The sequence below is a fragment of the Musca domestica genome, unplaced genomic scaffold (assembly GCF_030504385.1).
Source record: "Musca domestica strain aabys unplaced genomic scaffold, Musca_domestica.polishedcontigs.V.1.1 102, whole genome shotgun sequence".
NCBI classification, from domain to species: domain Eukaryota; kingdom Metazoa; phylum Arthropoda; class Insecta; order Diptera; family Muscidae; genus Musca; species Musca domestica.
The window spans coordinates 622,185-633,588 of record NW_026712117.1 but is presented as its reverse complement, the minus strand read 5'-3'; the positions used below and the strand labels follow the sequence as shown (position 1 = coordinate 633,588).

The 11,404-nt window shown below is 34.8% G+C and overlaps 1 long non-coding RNA gene across 1 annotated transcript; it reads right to left on the bottom strand.

The window, feature by feature from the left end:
* Positions 1-8,423: 8,423 nt before the first annotated feature.
* Positions 8,424-10,927, bottom strand: LOC131804774 (uncharacterized). The gene is made up of 3 exons (XR_009343275.1): positions 9,701-10,927; positions 9,293-9,554; positions 8,424-8,513 (listed from the first exon to the last, which is right to left on the bottom strand). It is a non-coding gene; the product is annotated as an uncharacterized LOC131804774 (long non-coding RNA).
* Between the last annotated feature and the right edge of the window lie 477 nt (positions 10,928-11,404).

Here is an 11,404-nt window from a genome sequence, read left to right as displayed (position 1 = left end):
ATAAAAATTGTAGGCTTGTTTGCATTAAATGTAATTGACTTCTTTAGCATATAGATTGAATGGACTATATAGAACCGTATAAGTAATAACTACAAAAATGTGCCAGGTTATATAAATTATTAGAAATTGGGTATACAATCGGTCCAAATCAGAATTGGACATGGCTTCAAAATAATAGTTTATCCTTAACATAGTATACAATTTAAACTCGGGTTAGCAGAGAAAATTCCAAAACATTTTTGGGCTTTCTATAATAAATGTTATAAGGCTTTGAACTCTAATAGAGACTTAGAATCATTGGTGTAACAATGGGGTTTATAGGTCCATACGTTAGCATAGGTGCACAAAAGAGTGAACCTCGACTACATTATTATACCCTCCACCATACTATGGAGAGTATATTAATTTTGTTATTCCGTTTGTAACTCCTCGAAATACTCATGTCAGACCCGACAAAGTATATATAATCTTGATCAGCGTAACTTTCGAACAAATTGAGATAGAAGGCTAAAATTTTGCACACATGTATATTTTGCCAGTAGGCAGGCTAAGTTCGTAAATGGGCCATGTAGGTCCAAGTTATCATATAGCCCCCATATAACGGTACCTCCCGATATTCGGTATTTTGATGATTTTAGCGAAATTATTCACCAGAATTGTTTCCCAATTTGGTATTTGTAGTTCGTAATAGATACTAGAGACTAAGACAGAAAATTCTCTGTACAGGTCCACGTCTTCGTATAGCCCCCATATAACGGTACCCCCCGATATTCGGTATTTTGATGATTTTAACGACATTATATAACGGAATCGTTCCAAATTTGGTATTTGAAGTTCGTAATAGATACTGCAGCATAAAACAGAAAATGGGTCATGTAGGTCCACGTCTTCGTATAGCCCCCATATACCGTACCTCCCGATATTTGGTATTTTGATGATTTTAGCGACATTATTTACCGGGATTGTTTCAAACTTCGCATGTTAAGTTCGTAATGGATACTTCAGTCCATGCCAGAAATTTGTCTGTGCAGATCCACGTCTTCGTATAGCCCCCATATAACGGTACCCTCTATATTCGGTATTTTGATGATTTTAGCTACATTATAAACACATTTTTCTTCAAGTTTCGCATTTAAATATTGTAATATCTTATGACAAAAGTTGCCTATGCAGGTCTACGTCATCGTATAGGCATTCGGTATTTTAAGATTTTAACAGAATTTTAAATGGATTTATTTTTTTTTTTGGAAATTGCCAAATTTGTACCAAATGGGCCGAACTTACTGGTAACAATTATCAACGTTGACGAATGTATTTTACGAATGTAAGGGACTTAAAGACCAAATCGGTTGAAACATGGTAGCTAAAGCTATTTTATGTACTTACTCTAGACTACATTCGGCCGGATGTGCTAAAATTCAGGTCATTTGGACTGATGTTGGCCAATTTGGTGTACCATTAACCCGATATCGTTTGAAGATATATATGGGAACTAGATGCAAATCTGAACCCTTCTTAATACAATTTGCCATAGGTATGTCTGGGCTGTATCTGATATCTGGTACCAAATATCATTGTTGTCGAATGCATATTACGAATGTTGGGGGCTTAAAAATCAAATCGGTTGAAACATATATATGGGAGCTATAGGTAGATCTGAACCGATTTTCACCAAATTTGATGTACTTGCTTCTAGACTAAATTCGGTCGGATGTACCAAAATGCAGGTCATTATATTGGCCAATTTTAGTGCAAAATTAACCCGAAATCGGCGAAGATATATATGGGAGCTATATGTAAATTTAAACCGATTCTCACCAATTTCAATAGGGCCAAGAAATTGTTTTGCAATTTTCATCTCATTCGGATAATAAATGCATGGGCAGACGGACGGATAAACGTACATAAATCGACTCAGAAAGTGATTCTATGAAAATCCTCAGAACTAACTATGGGTCTTACGGTAATATGGGGCTATACGAAAACGTGGACTTTTACAGCCAATTAGCTGCCAGAGAAAGAGATGCCTATCATGAACTCGAAACACAAAGTTGAAGATAATTCTTTTAAAAGTGAAGCTAAAATCGTCAAAAAACCCAACATTGGAAAGGCGAATACGTGAATTTATATGGGCAATTTATGTCACAGGAAGTAGTACTGGTAACTCTAAATTGCGAATTCGAAATAATTTTGATGAATGTGTGGCACAAATGGTCAAAATACTGAATATAGGGAGAAACGGTTATATGTGACCTATATGAAAATGTTAGGTCCACATTTTTAATTTTCTATCATAGATAACGATTTCCGGTGAAAAGTGAGACACAAAGCATTACCTTACGGGAGGTACAGTTATATGGGGCCTAAACTAAATGGTGGACATCTACAGTCAATTATCTGCCAGCGAGGGCGGTGCCTATAACGAACTCCAAATACTAAGTTTGTGATAATGCTGTTAAAAAATTCAGCTAAAGTCATCATATCGTCATATGGAGCCTATACGAAAGTGCGGACCTGTACAGGAAATTTTCTGTCATGGGCTGAAATAACCATAACGAACCCCAAATACCAAATTTTAAACAATGTCGGTGTAAACTGCGACATCAAAATACCGAATATTTCGATGGGGTCTATACCAAAACTTGGACCTAAACAGGGTGGGATGAAAAAAAACTGCAAGCAACTTAAGATTGCTGTCAGTTTAAAGCCACTCGGCTGGAAATCCACAAGTGACTATCGTTAGAACACTCTAGCAATTAAATGTGAATAAATCTTTAGTGTCTCGTACCATCGCTCGTTACCGGGATACTGGTAGCCTAGACCGACGTGAAGGAAGTGGACAGAAGAAAACAACAACATCAGCAGAAATGGTTCGAAAAGTAAAGAAGCGACTTGATCGAAACACGCGTCGCAGTGGCCGAAAAATGGCTCGTGAGCTGAACATATCGCAATATTCTATTCGCAAATATTTATCAGGGTAAAGCCATTAAAAATTTAAAAATTGCAAGAACTTACACCGCTAGAGAAAAAAATAGACTCAAAAGAGCTAAAGAATATCTTTGCTTGGCCGAAAGTGGTGAACTGCCGAAATTGTTTTTTTCCGATGAGAAAGCATTCGTTGCCCAGCAGTTTGTAAACAAAGAAAATGACCGTGTTTACTTGCCAAAGAGGTCAGCTGAAAATGTGCACCTTCGGTTGGCCACCAGAACTCAAGCGCCGGCCATGATGATTGTGTGGCCACCATAACAGCCGATGGTCCCTCTCCGCTCGTATTGATCAATCGTGGCATTAGAATAAATGCCGAATATTATCGCGAAAATATTCTGGAGGATGTATTAAAGCCTGGGGATTGCAAACATTTTGACCTTGGACATCCTAACAGCATGGTTATAAAATGAGGTTCCTCGCTTCATTTCCAGCGCACAATGGCTACCAAAATCTCCGGATACCAATCCCTTGGACTATTGTGTCTGGAGTTTTTTGGAAATCGAGGTTGGTACTAAAAAATACCAAAGTGCCGATCACTTCAAGCAAGCGCTTCGCCGGGAATGAGGCAAAATACCGCAGAGCAACATTCGGGCAGCGTGTGACGGTTTCATTGGCCGTATGAAGGCCATAATTCGTGCCAAAGGTGACCAATTCGAACAAATCTAAACTTATTCTAAAATTTGATTCTATTTCCAGAATTTTTTGCTTTCATTCAATTAAATTAAAAATATTGTAAAAAATGATTGCGTTGTATTCTGTATCTGTATTCGATTAGAATTTTTTCGATCTAAATTTTTGGGAGGTACCTCCAATTTTGATGCTATATCTTCAGTTCCAAGTGGAATTTCAAAAAATTTCATGGCCTATGTTACTTTCAGGCGATGTTGTAGTATACTTGGAAATTTTCAAGATAATCTGTTCAGTGGTTTTTGAGTCCAAAAATTACAAGCAAACAAACATACAAACATTTTCCTTTTTTATAGATATAGAAGATAGTATTTTGCTAGCAAAATCAGTTTCTTTAAAATTAAGTGTGGAATAAAAAAAATAACAATTTATTATAATAAAACAAGTAAAAAAACATTAAGTTCGGCCGGGCCAAACTTTTAATACCCTCCACCTTAGGATAAAAGAAACATTAGAACAAATGTGGCAAAAACCATTAAAATGCCGAATATCGGAAGGCACCGTTATACGGGGGCTACACCAAAACGTGGACCTATAATTACAATGTTTCGCTACACAAACTAGGACCCATTAGGACCCACAAATACCAATTTTTAGACAAATCAGTGAAAAAATGTTGCAAAAACGATCAAAATACCGAATATCGGGATGTACCGTTATATGGGGGCTATATCAAATCATGGACCCATGCATGCAATGTTTCGCCACCGAAGTTGAAACCCATTATGACCCACAAATACCAATTTCTAGACAAATCCGTGAAAAAATGTGACAAAAAAAAACTAAAATACCGAATATCGGGAGGTACCTTTATATGGGGGCTATACCACAACGTGGACCTATACATGTAATGCTTTGCCACACGCTCAGGGACCCGTTATGACCTACAAATACCAATTTCCAGAAAAATCCGTGAAAAAATGTGGCATAAATCATCAAAATACCGAATATCGGGAGGTACCGTTATATGGGGACTATACCAGAACGTGGACCGATATATCTCATTTTCAATACCAACCATCCTAGACACAATGCAAATAGCTCTGCTAAATTTTGGCGCTCTACGTCAAATAATGTGGGCTGTATCGTGATTTCAACAGACAGACAGACGGACAGACAGACAGACGGACAGACAGACAGACAGACGGACATCATTAAATCGACTTAGAATTTTATGCTGATTATGAATATATATACTTTATGGGGTCTAAGACGAATATTTAAGGATGTTACAAACGGAATGACAAAGTTAATATACCCTCCTTTCCAAGGTGGAGGGTATAAAAATGTCATTGGTTTCCAATCTACAGAGAATACTAAGAGCGAAAACTTAATAATTTTTAGCAATTGATATTTATTTAAGAGCACGCACCCCATTCTGTATTCGTGTATAGCCATCCCTTGCATCCTAATTCTGAATGAAAAACTAAAAAAAAACTCGAGCAATCTCAAAATATTTCTCCACTTTGGGAGGGAATCGAATGCAATTTTTTTGCACACGTTTTTATCTCTCCCAACATTGTTGAGTCCTTGTTTTTGTTGCTTTTTTCTTCCCTCATGTCTGTTGCCATCTTTGTCACCTCCATCTATCTACGTTTTTAGGATTGGCCTAACAAAGCAACAAAATGCATGCGCATCTTCGATGCCATTTCGTTGACTGTCTCCCTCTTCCCTGCACCTCTTTTTAGTCGTTGTTATTGCAGCTGTACAAAATTATGTTGGAACTTTTATCACACAGGGATTTCTATGTCTTTTGCCTTGCGATTCTAAGTTTGAAGCTCCTGTGGGATCGGGTTGGATACACTCTTGCACACACACACGCAACGGCTCGAACCACAGCACTCACTTTTCATAAACATTGTAAAATGTCTCCGATTTTGTTGTTCAACTTTTTTTGGAAAGCCATGTGGAAGGGCATAACATTAATTTGGAAATGAAAAGTTCTTTGCTACTACAGAGAAAACTTGAAAACCTAAAAGGTATATCAAATTTTATATTAAATATTAACGTTAATCGTGGCCGTAATCAGGTGCTGCAAAAACTTGGAAGTTATGTTAGCCGAATTACCCATTTAACTGCAATGTTGACAAACTGCCTTCTGCATTACCAGTAGGCTCAAAATAACCCATTATTTAAATAGTTACTAAACAAATGAACTTACTTTCTACATTGCCAATTAATGAGTAACGTCGGCACAGAGGTTGTGTTCTTTACTGCAAAAGTGTAGGTTGGGAGTTCGAGACTCGACATCAGAAATCGTAACCAGTAAGGAAAAATCAAAAATCGGGCGGCGCCGACCCTACCCTACACCACTATTCATTCCTCCCGTCACAAAAGAATTTATTTCAAGTAGATCATACCACCAATCAACATTTGGCTTTAGAGCAGGGCATGAAATCGCTTGGAGAAGGATTATATTAAAAATATATACCGGAACCAAGTTGCATAAAATGGAAACGTACGTCCCGAAATTAACTCCATGTGGGCTGATATTAGAAATTATTTGCAAAATAATCCTGAAATCGATTTGTTCGAATGGTCACCTTTGGCACGAATTATGGCCTTCAAACCTTGCTTTCCAAAATACTCCAGACCCAATCGTCCGACGGATTGGTATCCGGAGATTTTGGTGGCCATTGTGCGCTAGAAATGAAGCGAGGAACCTCATTTTGTAACCATTCTTGGGTGGAGCGTGCTGACTGCGATGGTGCTGAGTCCTGTTGGAATGTCCAAGGTCGCGGCCAAAATGTTTGCGTGCCCAAGACTTTAATACACCATCCAGAATATTTTCGCGATAATATTCGGCATTTATTGTGATGCCACGGTCGCGACCATCGGCTGTTAAGGCGGCCCACATCATCACCATGGCCGGCGCTTGAGTTCTGGTGGCCAACCGAAGGTGCACATTTTTAGTTGACCTCTTTGGCTGGCAAGTAAACACGATCTTTTTGTTTGTTTACAAACTGCTGGACAACGAATGTTTTGTCAGGGGAGAAAAACAAATTCGGCAGTTCACATTTTCGGCCAAGCAAAACTACTCATTAGCTCTTTTGAGTCTATTTTCTTTCTGTTGCGTTGTAAGTTCTTGCACTTTATGGAATTTCAATGGCTTTACCCCGAGCTCATTTTTCAATATTTGCCGAATGGAATATTCAGCTCGCCAGCCATTTTTTTGCCACTGTGATGCGTGTTTCGATCAAGTCGCTTCTTTACTTTTCGAACCATTTCTGCTGCTGTTGGTGTTTTCTTCGGTCGACTTCGTTGACGTCGGGCTACACTACCAGCAACACGGTAACAAGTGATGGTACAAAACACAAAAGATTTATTTCCATTTAAATGCTGGGGTGCTCAAACGATAGCCACTTATAATTTTCCAACCAAATATAAAGAAATCACACTATCACGATTGAATTCCATCACGAATAACATTCTTTCTGGAAAATTTTCACCAAAATGCTGTCACTGGAATAATTTTAACAGCTGTCGGACGAGTGTCTTTGAAATGACAGCAGTCTGAAGTTGGTGGCCGTTTTTCATCTCACCCTGTATATATTTCATTCGATTTTATATCTAAGTCACTCAAATCCGTATAAGATTTCCGGCTCAAAATATTGTGTAAATTATACACTAAAGACACTAGCTTTGACCAAATAACGAAGTCAAGTAGAAAAATCATCCGAGTTTGTATTTAAATATTCTGAAAGTCTTAAAATGCATTAGGTACGATATTTGGTTCGAGAAGTCACATACAACATAAAATTAACTCAGTCAAGCTACATATAGCTTTTATAAGTTAGTTTTAACCAAATGCAAATTGAAACCGCTCTAAAGCCTTAAAACGGAAGTAATACTTAAAGTGACAATATCAACATTTACAGGTGATTCTAATAAATATCAATAGTGGTGTTGGGTATCATAAAGTCAGTACCGGCCGACTGTTATCTTCCCTTTGCTGGTTTGTACCCAAAATGCGCAATTTTTTCAGCTTGCATCGTACTAAATGTTCGTACTTTTAAGGTTTTTATTATTATTATTTTTTTTTCCTTTTTCTAAAAGAATAAAAGCAAAATTTTTAACTTTTACATCAAAAAGTCTTCAAAATTTTTCATTTTGAAGTTTCCACAGGAGGATGTTAGCAAGACCATTGCACAATGGACCCACATCCAATACTTCTGTCCAAAACTATGACAACGTCAACATATTTAAACCATACACGCAAAAAAATATAAGCCTCTCTAACATATGTCCCAAACATATTTTGCAGCAAACAAATATATGTTTGCAAACATTCCCAAACATAACATATGTTTGGGTGCTGCAAACAAATTATGTTTGGGTCCAAACATAATTAATGTTTGGGTCCAAACATAATTAATGTTTGGGTCCAAACATAATTAATGTTTGGGTCCAAACATAATTAATGTTTGGGTCCAAACATAATTAATGTTTGGGTCCAAACATAATTAATGTTTGGGTCCAAACATATTTTTTGTTCGGGTGCAAACATAATTTATGTTTGGGTGCAAACATAATTTATGTTTAGATCCAAACATAATGTATGTTTGACTGGAAACAAACTTATGTTTGGGTCCAAACATAAGTTGTGTTTGGACCTAGATATAATTTATGTTTGGGTCCAAACATAATATATATTGGGGTGCAAACATAAATTTATGATTGGGTCCATTTGTATACTTACTGCAGATATAATTCAACCATAATGCAAACTAGTTTTAAAATCAATTTTTGATATTCACATTTTATTTAACATAAAAGAAATTCATACATGTTATAATATATAATATAACTTCAGAACTTCAAAATCTTCACGTTTAAGTCTGAAAGATATTTTTTTTAATAAATAAATAACAATAATTATTGAAGTATTAAAAAATAATAAAAGCAAAAAAATATAAAACTTTTGCAAATACTAAAAAAAATAACAATAAAACTGATTAAAATCAATAAAAATATTGATATTAATAATTAATATTAAATTATTAACACATTTTTATTTTATCAATAACAACAATATATTATTTATAAAAATTAAAACATAATAAATTAATATTAGAAACATAAGAATAATTTTAAGCATAATAAAAATTGTAATAATTAAAATAATAAAATAATATCAGTAATAAAAAATTGTTAAAAATAATAATATTAAAATAAAAATTCTAATTATAAAAATATTAAAGAAAATAAATAATTTATACTGAAACATAGTTTTTTATTTTCTTTAATATCTTTATAATTAGAATTTTTATTTTAATATTATTATTTTTAACAATTTTTTATTACTGATATTATTTTATTATTTTAATTATTACAATTTTTATTATGCTTAAAATTATTCTTATGTTTCTAATATTAATTTATTATGTTTTAATTTTTATAAATAATATATTGTTGTTATTGATAAAATAAAATAAACATTTGTTAATAAGTTTATAATTTATATCGTGCCAGTTTTCATAAAACTTTTATTTTATATTAATTTTTTAATTTATTATTATTAATATTATTCTTAATATTTGTTATTATTTTTATTTATTAATTTATTATTTTTCCTTTTATTACAATCACTATTTTTTCAATAAAGTAAAATACTTACAATCTGTTAGGGTCTTCTTTTAGACATTCGTCAATAAGGGCCTTCGAAAAATTCACCCTATCTTTATTTTGCAGGCGTTTTTCGGCAATAAAAATTCTCCATATTTTGTTGATAGCCGGAATTGACTTGATGGACTCTATGTCAGTCTTTAAAGTTGAAATAACATTTGTTTTTGGGGTAAGATCCCCAAAACCACCTACGGATTCACACTCCGATAGAGTGCCACTAACGGTCGATGCTGATGCCACTGATCGAACGGAGTCTAAATGAAAATTAAATATATTATTTAAAAAAAGAAATATATTATTTAAAAAAAGAAAAAAATATTAACAGCCTGTTTCTTTATTTTGAAACGAAATTTTTTTTGTTCCGACATAAAGAAACAGGCTGTAAATCCAGTGTACTTACCTCCAAATTGCAACTCAATATGAAAAGTAGGTGTTGACATATATTGATGAATTACTTTTTCAAACTGGTCTTCTTTAATGGTTGCACCAAACTCTAAGGCTGTTATTTTTCTTGAGGCATCAATTTTAACTCTAATTTGGCTGCTTTTATAAAGCTTTGTAGATTTAAAGGCTCCGGCGCTTCGACAAATAATTTGTCTTCCCCCAAAACAGTTGGTATCAACATTTATTACAACACTTGTGACACGACGCGAAGGCACAAAACAAATAAAAAGAATAAAAAAAGAACACAACCAGAATGCCAACATGAGACACGCGCAAATGTTACGCTCTTTTGTTCTCATCAAGCAAATCGGTGTGTATGCGAAAAACGCATGTATGTATGCATGAACATTAGTAAGAAGCAACGTCTCAGCAACAAAAAAACATCCAAACAGCTCTTTGTGTGTTGTTGTTGGCATTTTTTGGTGCATGGACAATAGAAAAGAAATAAACGTCTCAGCAACAGTTTCCATCCCATCTCAACTTGAGACACGCGCCAATGTTACGCTCTTTTGCTCTCACCAAGCAAACACTGCCGATCGCTGCTGTAACTATGTGTGGTGTGTGCGCGGCAAGAGGGATGGAAACTGTTGCTGAGACGTTTATTTCTTTTCTATTGTCCATGCACCAAAAAATGCCTACTTGAGAAAGAAAACGTTACAACAACAACACACAAAAAAATTGACTCCTCTGTATATATGTCGGTGTTAATGCGAAAAACGCATGTATGTATGTATGCATGAACATTAGTAAGAAGTAACGTCTCAGCAACAACTAGAAAATTCACACCGCACAACAGCAACGAAAAAACATGCAAAAAGTTTTTTCGTTGTTGTTGTTGTGCGGTGTGTATTTTCTAGTTGTTGCTGAGACGTTACTTCTTACTAATGTTCATGCATACATACAACTTCTATTTACAGTTATATTTGGAAGAGAGCAAAAAATGTTTCGGTTCTGCTTTGTTGTGCGGCCAACCAAGCCAACACATCATCAACGCAAAAACAGACTTCTCACCCTCCTGTCTTCTTTTAAGTCACCTATAACACCAATTCAAAAGTAATCGAGAGCTCTGTTGTTTAGCTCTTTGAAAAAAATCCTCTCCGCACCCATAAAAAAATATGTTCTAACATATAAAATATGTTGGTACCTAACAAATAAAATTGAGTTATGTTACAAAATGTTGCAAACAAATATTTGTTTGCACCGAAACAAATTATGTTTGCATCCAAAAATATATTTGTTTGCAACCAGTCCCAAACTAATATATGTTTGGATCCAAACATATTTCTAACATATATTTTTCTGCGTGTAGAAGCCAACAAATACCTCAATATCAAATTGCAGAATTTCAGCTCTATTCCTTCACCCAATTATATATCCATGTCTCAATTGTAGATGCCATCAGAGACATCAATATCAAATTTCGATATTGCAGCTCTATCCCCTCATTCAATGTAGTACAACTTCGTACTTTTTGAATAAATATAGCACACGTTTCTAAAACCATCTCCGTATCTTAGCCACAGACTAGAGTGAGATCATATATCAAATTTCAGGATTTCAGCCCAATTCCTTCACCCACTACTAAATTTAGTTCTATTTAGTACTTTTCGTGCAATTATAGTACACATATTTACAAACACATCCATATCTCAATTCCAAA